This window comes from Arachis stenosperma, chromosome 5, assembly GCF_014773155.1.
Source record: "Arachis stenosperma cultivar V10309 chromosome 5, arast.V10309.gnm1.PFL2, whole genome shotgun sequence".
NCBI classification, from domain to species: domain Eukaryota; kingdom Viridiplantae; phylum Streptophyta; class Magnoliopsida; order Fabales; family Fabaceae; genus Arachis; species Arachis stenosperma.
Window position 1 is genome coordinate 4,705,035 of NC_080381.1, and position 8,776 is coordinate 4,713,810.

An 8,776-nucleotide genomic window follows, 5' to 3' on the forward strand; every position below is an offset into this window, starting at 1 on the left:
AACAACCTTGATTTTGAGAAGTGGATGCTCCCTCAGCTTGAGAGGAGAGCTTTTGGTGTTTCATCTCTTGGAGTTCACGCCCCTGCTTCTCTTGTTCCTTCAGCAATTTGCAAAGCATGCAGTTCTGATTCTGCTGTTCGTCCTTAAGTTGCTCCATAGTCTCTTGCAACTTGGTGATAGATGCTTCTAGGCTGGCCTAGTAGCCAATTTCAGGAAATTCAGGGAGGAACTCCTGCGCCCTCCTTTTGATAGAGTTGTCTTGCACTTGTCCTTCCATTGACTTCTTGGTGATTGGGTGTTCAATGGGTATGAATTCATCTACTCCCATTTTTACCCCAGCCTCTTTACAGAGCAAGGAGATCAAGCTTGGGTAAGCTAGTTTGGCTTCAGTGGAATTCTTATTTGCAATTGTGTAGATCTCACAAGCAATCACATGATGAACCTCCACTTCTTTTCCAAGCATAATGCAATGAATCATCACTGCTCTCTTGATAGTTACCTCAGAACGGTTGCTAGTGGGCAGTATGGAACGCCCAATAAAGTCTAGCCAACCTCTTGCAATTGGTTTGAGGTCTTCCCTCTTGAGTTGGTTTGGGACACCCTTAGAATTGGTTATCCACTTAGTTCCAGGAAGGCATATGTCCTCTAGAACTTGGTCCAACCCTTTATCTGCTCTCACCATTCTCCTATTAAAGGAGTCAGGATCATCTTGCAGTTGAGGCAACTTAAAGATTTCTCTTATTTTGTCCAGATGGAAGTACATAACTTTCCCTCTGACCATGGTTCTGTAGGTATGGTAAGCGGTTCCAGTCATTCTCTGCTTATCTGTCAGCCACAGATTTGAGTAGAATTCCTGAACCATGTTCCTTCCAACCTTTGTCTCAGGATTGGTTAGAACTTCCCATCCTCTGTTTCGAATTTGCTCTTGGATCCCCGGATATTCATCTTCTTTCAGATCAAATTTTACTTCCGGGATCACTGACCTCAGACCCATTATTTTGTGATAATGGTCTTCATGTTCTTTGGTTAAGAACTTCTTTTGATTCCAAAGATTCTTTGGATTATTCTCTTTCTTTCCTCTTAAATTGGTTTGTTTTCCCTTAGAAGCCATGATATTGATAAATCCTGGCTTAGTGATCACGGAAAAGCACACCAAACTTAGAGGTTTGCTTGTCCTCAAGCAAGAGAAAGGAAGGAGAAGAGAGAGGAGAAGAGCAAATTCGAATGGTGTGGGGGAATGGTGAGGCCGATCGTGCTCTTATAAGGGGGGGGAGGAGATTTTGAAAAAAATAAGAAGAGATTTGAGAAGATATGGAGAGAATTTGAAAGAAAGGGTGAGTTTTTGAATGAGATTTGGAATTGATTTGAGATAAAATTGAAGAATGGTTTTAGATTTTTGAAAATTTGAGATTGAATGATGAAGGGTTGAGATGTATTTTTGTAGAAAAGTATGGGTAAGAAAAGGAAAGTTTGAAAAAATTTGATTTGAAAACAAAATTGTGGTCCCCCCACCTTTCTGGCGTTAAACGCCCAGAATGGCACCCATTCTGGCGTTTAACGCCCATTTGATGCCCCTTTTGGGCGTTTAACGCCCAGCCAGGTGCCCTGGCTGGCGTTAAACGCCAGAAAGCCTTTATCACTGGGCGTTTTTCTAAACGCCCAGGATGCTGCACACTTGGTGTTAAACGCCCAGAATGGTGCCCATTCTGGCGTTTAACACCCAAAATGGCACCATTCCTGGCGTTAAACGCCCAGAATGGTACCCATTCTGGCGTTTAATGCCCAAAATGCCCCTTACTGGCGTTTTTTCGCCAGTAAGCTCTTTTTCTCTGCTTTTTGAGCTGAATCCTTCCGTAACTCTGTGAATTCCTTCATTTTTGATACTTGCCTCTGTAAAAACAAATCATATAACCTCCTAATGACTGGGTTGCCTCCCAGCAAGCGCTTCTTTACTGTCTTTAGCTGGACCTTTACTGAGACTCACTCAAGTCTCAGTTTTGAGCATTCCTGCTCAAAATTGCTTTCAAGATAATGCTTGATTCTTTGTCCATTAACAATGAACTTTTTGTCAGAATCACTATCCTGAAGCTCAACATATCCATATGGTGACACTCCTGTGATCACATAAGGACCCTTCCATCGGGATTTGAGTTTTCCTGGAAACAATTTGAGCCTGGAGTTGAAGAGCAGAACTTTTTGTCCTGGCTCAAAGACTCTGGTTGACAACTTCTTGTCATGCCACTTCTTTGCCTTTTCCTTATAAATTTTTGCATTTTCAAAGGCATTGAGTCTGAACTCCTCTAGCTCATTTAACTGGAGCAATCTTTTTTCACCAGCTAATTGGGCATCCATGTTTAGGAATCTGGTCGCCCAGTAGGCTTTATGTTCCAGTTCCACGGGCAAATGACAGGCCTTCCCATACACCAGTTGGTATGGAGAGGTTCCTATAAGAGTCTTGAATGCTGTTCTGTATGCCCACAGAGCATCATCCAAGCTCTTTGTCCAATCCTTTCTTCGGGCTATCACAGTCCGTTCTAGGATTCTTTTTAGCTCTCTGTTAGAGACTTCAGCTTGCCCATTTGTCTGTGGATGATACGGAGTTGCCACTTTATGGCTAATTCCATATCTAACCATAGCAGAGTGTAGCTGTCTATTGCAGAAATGAGTGCCCCCGTCACTGATTAGTACTCTGGGAACACCAAACCTGCTGAAGATGTGTTTTTGGAGGAATTTCAGCACGGTCTTGGTATCATTAGTGGGTGTAGCAATTGCTTCTACCCATTTAGATACATAGTCCACTGCCACCAGAATGTAAGTGTTTGAGTATGATGGTGGGAACGGACCCATGAAGTCAATTCCCCATACATCAAACAATTCTATCTCTAATATCCCTTGTTGAGGCATGGCATATCCGTGAGGCAAGTTACCAGCTCTTTGGCAACTGTCACAGTTACGCATAAACTCTCGGGAATCTTTATAGAGAGTAGGCCAGTAGAAGCCACATTGGAGGACTTTAGTGGCTGTTCGCTCACTTCCAAAATGCCCTCCATACTGTGATCCATGACAGTGCCATAGGATCTTTTGTGCTTCTTCTCTGGGTACACATCTGTGAATTACTCCGTCTGCACATCTCTTAAAGAGATATGGTTCATCCCAGAGCTAGTACTTGGCATCTGAAATTAATTTCTTTCTTTGCACTTTGCTGTACTCCTGGGGTATGAACCTCACAGCTTTATAATTTGCAATATCTGCAAACCAAGGAGCTTCCTGAATGGCAAAGAGTTGCTCATCTGGGAAAGTCTCAGAGATCTCAGTAGAAGGGAGGGACGCCCCAGCTACTGGTTCTATTCGGGACAGATGATCAGCTACTTGGTTCTCTGTCCCTTTTCTGTCTCTTATTTCTATATCAAACTCTTGCAGAAGCAACACCCATCTGATAAGCCTGGGTTTTGAATCCTGCTTTGTGAGTAAGTATTTAAGAGCAGCATGGTCAGTGTACACAATCACTTTGGATCCCACTAGATAAGATCTAAACTTGTCAATGGCATAAACCACTGCAAGTAATTCTTTTTCTGTGGTTGTGTAATTCTTCTGTGCATCATTTAGAACACGGCTAGCATAATAAATGACGTGCAGAAGTTTGTTATGCCTCTGTCCCAACACTGCACCAATGGCATGATCACTGGCATCACACATTAACTCAAATGGCAATGTCCAATCTGGTGCAGAGATGACTGGTGCTGTGACCAGCTTAGCTTTCAGGGTCTCAAACGCCTGCTGACACTGTGTGTCAAACACAAATGGTGTGTCAGCAGCTGATGAGCGGATAATTTGTACGCTTTTTGGCATTGTTTTTAGTATGTTTTTGGTAGTTTTAGTTGAGTTCTTAGTATATTTTTATTAGTTTTTAGTTAAAATTCACTTTTCTGGACTTTACTATGAGTTTGTGTGTTTTTCTGTGATTTCAGGTATTTTCTGGCTGAAATTGAGGGACCTGAGCAAAAATCTGATCCAGAGACTGAAAAGGACTGCAGATGCTGTTGGATTCTGACCTCCCTGCACTCGAAGTGGATTTTCTGGAGCTACAGAAGCCCAATTGGAGCGCTCTCAACGGCGTTGGAAATTAGACATCCTGGGCTTTCCAGCAATATATGATAGTCCATACTTTGCCCAAGATTTGATGGCCCAAACCGGCGTTCAAAGTCACCCTCAGAAATTCCAGCGTTAAACGCCGGAACTGGCACCTAATTGGGAGTTAAACGCCCAAACTGGCATAAAAGCTGGCGTTTAACTCCAAGAAGAGTCTCTACACGAAAATGCTTCATTGCTCAGCCCAAGCACACACCAAGTGGGCCCGGAAGTGGATTTTTATGTCATTTACTCATCTTTGTACACCCTAGGCTACTAGTTCTCTATATATAGGACCTTTTTACTATTGTATTTTCATCTTTGGACATCTAGTTCTTAGATCATTGGGAGGCTGGCCTCACGGCCATGCATAGACCCTGTTCTTATGTATTTTCAACGGTGGAGTTTCTACACACCATAGATTAAGGTGTGGAGCTCTGCTGTACCTCGAGTATTAATGCAATTACTATTGTTCTTCTATTCAATTCCGCTTGTTCTTTGTCCAAGATATCACTTGTTCTTCAACTTGATGAATGTGATGATCCGTGATACTCATCATCATTCTCACTTATGAACAAAGTGACTGACAACCACTTCTGTTCTACAAGCAACCAAGGCTCTAGTGTTTATCTCTTGGATTCTTTAACCGGAATCTTCGTGGTATAGGCAAGAACTGATGGCGGCATTCAAGAGAATCCGGAAGGTCTAACCTTGTCTGTGGTATTCTGAGTAGGATTCAATGATTGAATGATTGTGACGTGCTTCAAACTCCTAGCAGGCGGGGCGTTAGTGACAGACGCAAAAGGATCAATGGATTTTATTCCGGCCTGACCGAGAACCGACAGCTGAATTCCGCTATGCTGTGACAGAGCATATGCAATCGTTTTCACTGAGAGGATGGGAGGTAGCCATTGACAACGGTGAAACCCTACACGAGCTTGCCATGGAAAGGAGTAAGAAGGATTGGATGAAGACAGTAGGAAAGCAGAGAGACGGAAGGGAAGGCATCTTCATTCGCTTATCTGAAGCTCTCACCAATGATATACATAAGTATCTCTATCTTTATCTATATGCTTTATTCGTTTATCACTATACCCATTTGAGTCTGCCTGACTGAGATTTACAAGGTGACCATAGCTTGCTTCATACCAACAATCTCCGTGGGATCGACCCTTACTCGCGTAAGGTATTACTTGGACGACCCAGTGCACTTGCTGGTTAGTTGTGCGAAGTTGTGTTTATGCCATGGTATTGAGCACCAAGTCTTTGGAGCCATTACCGGGGATTATTCGAATATGGACAAAGTAGTGATCACAATTTCGTGCACCAAGTTTTTGGCACCGTTGCCGGGGATTGTTTGTGTATGGACAACTGACGGTTCATCTTGTTGCTTAGATTAGGTATTTTTCTTCAGAGTTCTTAAGAATGAATTCTAGTGTTTCAAGGTGATGTTCTTATCATCACCAAGGCTGATTGATTCTCATCAATTTAGCTCTTGAATGCAGTGTCCTACTGAAGCTTGGCCGGCCATGTCTAATTTCTTTAGACTAAAGCTTTAGACTAACATTGCATGATTCCTGGAATTCTCATTAAGAATTTTGATACCTTTATTTTCTTTTTCTACATAATTTTCGAAAAAACACAAAAAAATTTTATAAAATCATAAAATCCAAAAATATTTCTTGTTTGAGTCTAGAGTCTCATCTTAAGTTTAGTGTCAATTGCATGTTTCTGTTCTTATTGCATTCATGCATGTATCTTCATTAATCTTCAAGATGTTCTTGATGATTTCCTTGTTTTGATCTTTGAATTCTATTGACTTGAGTGTTTTGTGTTTCTCATATGCATTCTCATGTTGTTAGTGTCAGTAGTATACAAACTACTAAGTTTGGTGACTTGCATGCATTGTTGTTTGATTTTAGTTGCATTTTGACTATTCCTCATTCTTAAAAATCCAAAAATATTTTTAATTTGTGTCTTTTCAAGTCAATAATACAGAGAATTGAAGATTCAGAACATACTGCAGAGGAATCACACAGAAAAAGCTGGGCATTCAAAAATGCCCAGTGAAGAAGACAGACTGGCGTTTAAACGCCAGCCAGGGTGCCTGGCTGGGCGTTTAACGCCCAAAAGGGTAGTAGTTTGGGCGTTAAACGCCAGAATGTGCACCATTCTGGGCGTTTAACGCCAGGATGGCACAAGGGGGAGGATTTTGTTTTCAAAATCAATTTTTTTTCAAGTTTTCAAAGTTTTTCAAAATCAAATCTTTTTCAAATCATATCTTTTCAATCAAATGTTTTCAAAATCAATTTCTTTCCTTTTTCAAAGATACTTACTAACAATTAATGATTTGATTGAACATCTCAAGTTTGTTGCCTTTTCTGTTGAGAAAGGTTTAATGTTTGAATCATATCTTTTCTTGTTAAGGCAAGTCATTAATTTTTAAAATCAAATTTTTTTTTAATTGTTTTCAAATCATATCTTTTTAAAATTGTTTTCAAATCATATCTTCTCAATCACATCTTTTTAAAACCAATCATATCTTCTTAACCACATCTTTTTCAAAATAGTTTTCAATCAAATCTTTTTGATTTCTAATTTTAAAATCTTTTTCAAAAATCAATTGATTTCTTTCCCACTCTTATTTTCAAAAATTAATTAGTATTTTTCAAAATGTTTTTAAAATCTTTTACTTTATTTTCGAAAATTACTTCCCTTCTTCTCACATCCTTCTATTTATGGACTAACACTATCCCTTAATGCAAAATTCGAACTCCATCTTCTTTGATAAGTTCGAATTTTCTACCTCTGTCTTCCATTTTTCTTTTCCTCTGACACCTCAAGGAATCTCTATACTGTGACATAGAGGATTCCATATTTTCTTGTTCTCTTCTCTTTCATATGAGCAGGAACAAAGACAAAGGCATTCTTGTTGAAGCTGACCCTGAACCTGAAAGGACCTTGAAGCGAAAACTAAGAGAAGCTAAGGCACAACTCTCTGTTGAGGACCTGACCGAATTCTTCAAAGAAGAAGAACCCATGGCAGCCGAAAACAACAACAATGCCAACAATGCAAGGAAGGTGCTGGGTGACTTTACTGCACCTACTCCCGACTTCTATGGGAGAAGCATCTCTATCCCTGCCATTGGAGCAAACAACTTTGAGCTTAAGCCTCAGTTAGTTTCTCTAATGCAATAGAATTGCAAGTTCCATGGACTTCCATTGGAAGATCCTCATCAGTTTTTAGCTGAGTTCTTGCAAATCTGTGACACAGTCAAGACTAATGGGGTTGACCCTGAGGTCTACAGACTGATGCTATTCCCTTTTGCTGTAAGAGACAGAGCTAGAATATGGTTGGACTCTCAACCTAAAGAAAGCCTGGACTCTTGGGAAAAGCTAGTCAATGCCTTCTTGGCAAAGTTCTTTCCACCTCAAAAATTGAGTAAGCTTAGAGTGGAAGTCCAAACCTTCAGACAGAAGGATGGTGAGTCCCTCTATGAAGCTTGGGAAAGATACAAACAATTGGTCAGAAAGTGTCCATCTGATATGCTTTCTGAATGGAGCATCATAGGTATTTTCTATGATGGTCTCTCTGAACTATCCAAGATGTCTTTGGATAGCTCTGCTGGAGGATCTCTTCATTTGAAGAAGAAGCCTACAGAAGCTCAAGAGCTGATTGAAATGGTTGCAAATAACCAATTCATGTACACTTCTGAAAGGAATCCTATGAACAATGGGACAAGTCAGAAGAAAGGAGTTCTTGAGATTGATACTCTGAATTCCATACTGGCTCAGAATAAGATATTGACTCAACAAGTCAATTTGATTTCTCAAAGTCTGTCTGGAATGCAAAATGTACCTGGCAGTACTAAGGATGCTTCATCTGAGGAAGAAGCTTATGATCCTGAGAACCCTTCAATGGAAGAGGTGAATTACCTAGGAGATTCCTATGGAAACACCTATAATTCTTCATGGAGAAATCACCCAAATTTCTCATGGAAGAATCAAGAGAAACCTCAACAAGGTTTCAACAACAATAATGGTGGAAGAAATAGGTTTAGCAATGGCAAGCCTTTTCCATTATCTTCTCAGCAACAGACAGAGAATTCTAAGCAGAACCCCTCTGACTTAGCAACCATGGTCTCTGATCTAATCAAAACAACTCAAAGTTTCATGACTGAAACAAGGTCCTCCATTAGAAATTTGGAGGCACAAGTGGGACAGTTGAGTAAGAAAATTACTGAACTCCCTCCAAGTACTCTTCCAAGCAATACAGAAGAAAATCCAAAAGGAGAGTGCAAAGCCATAAACATGGCCGAATTTGGAGAGGAAGGGGAGGAAGTGGACGCCACTGAGGAAGGCCTCAATGGGCGTGCACTGACCTCCAATGCGTTCCCCAATGAGGAACTATGGGAATCTGAGGCTCAAAATGAGACCATAGAGATTCCATTGGACTTACTTCTGCCTTTCATGAGCTCTGATGAGTATTCCTCCTCTGAAGAGGATGAGTATGTCACTGAAGAGCAAGTTGCTAAATACCTTGGAGCAATCATGAAGCTAAATGACAAGTTATTTGGAAATGAGACTTGGGAGACTGAACCTCCTTTGCTCACCAAAGAACTGGATGACTTGTCTAAGCAGAAATTAC

At 40.7% G+C, this 8,776-nt stretch overlaps 1 non-coding gene across 1 annotated transcript; it reads right to left on the reverse strand.

Moving 5' to 3' along the window:
* Positions 1-7,572: 7,572 nt before the first annotated feature.
* LOC130983763 (small nucleolar RNA R71) lies at positions 7,573-7,680 on the reverse strand. Its single transcript, XR_009087740.1, has one exon. It is a non-coding gene; the product is annotated as a small nucleolar RNA R71 (small nucleolar RNA).
* Between the last annotated feature and the right edge of the window lie 1,096 nt (positions 7,681-8,776).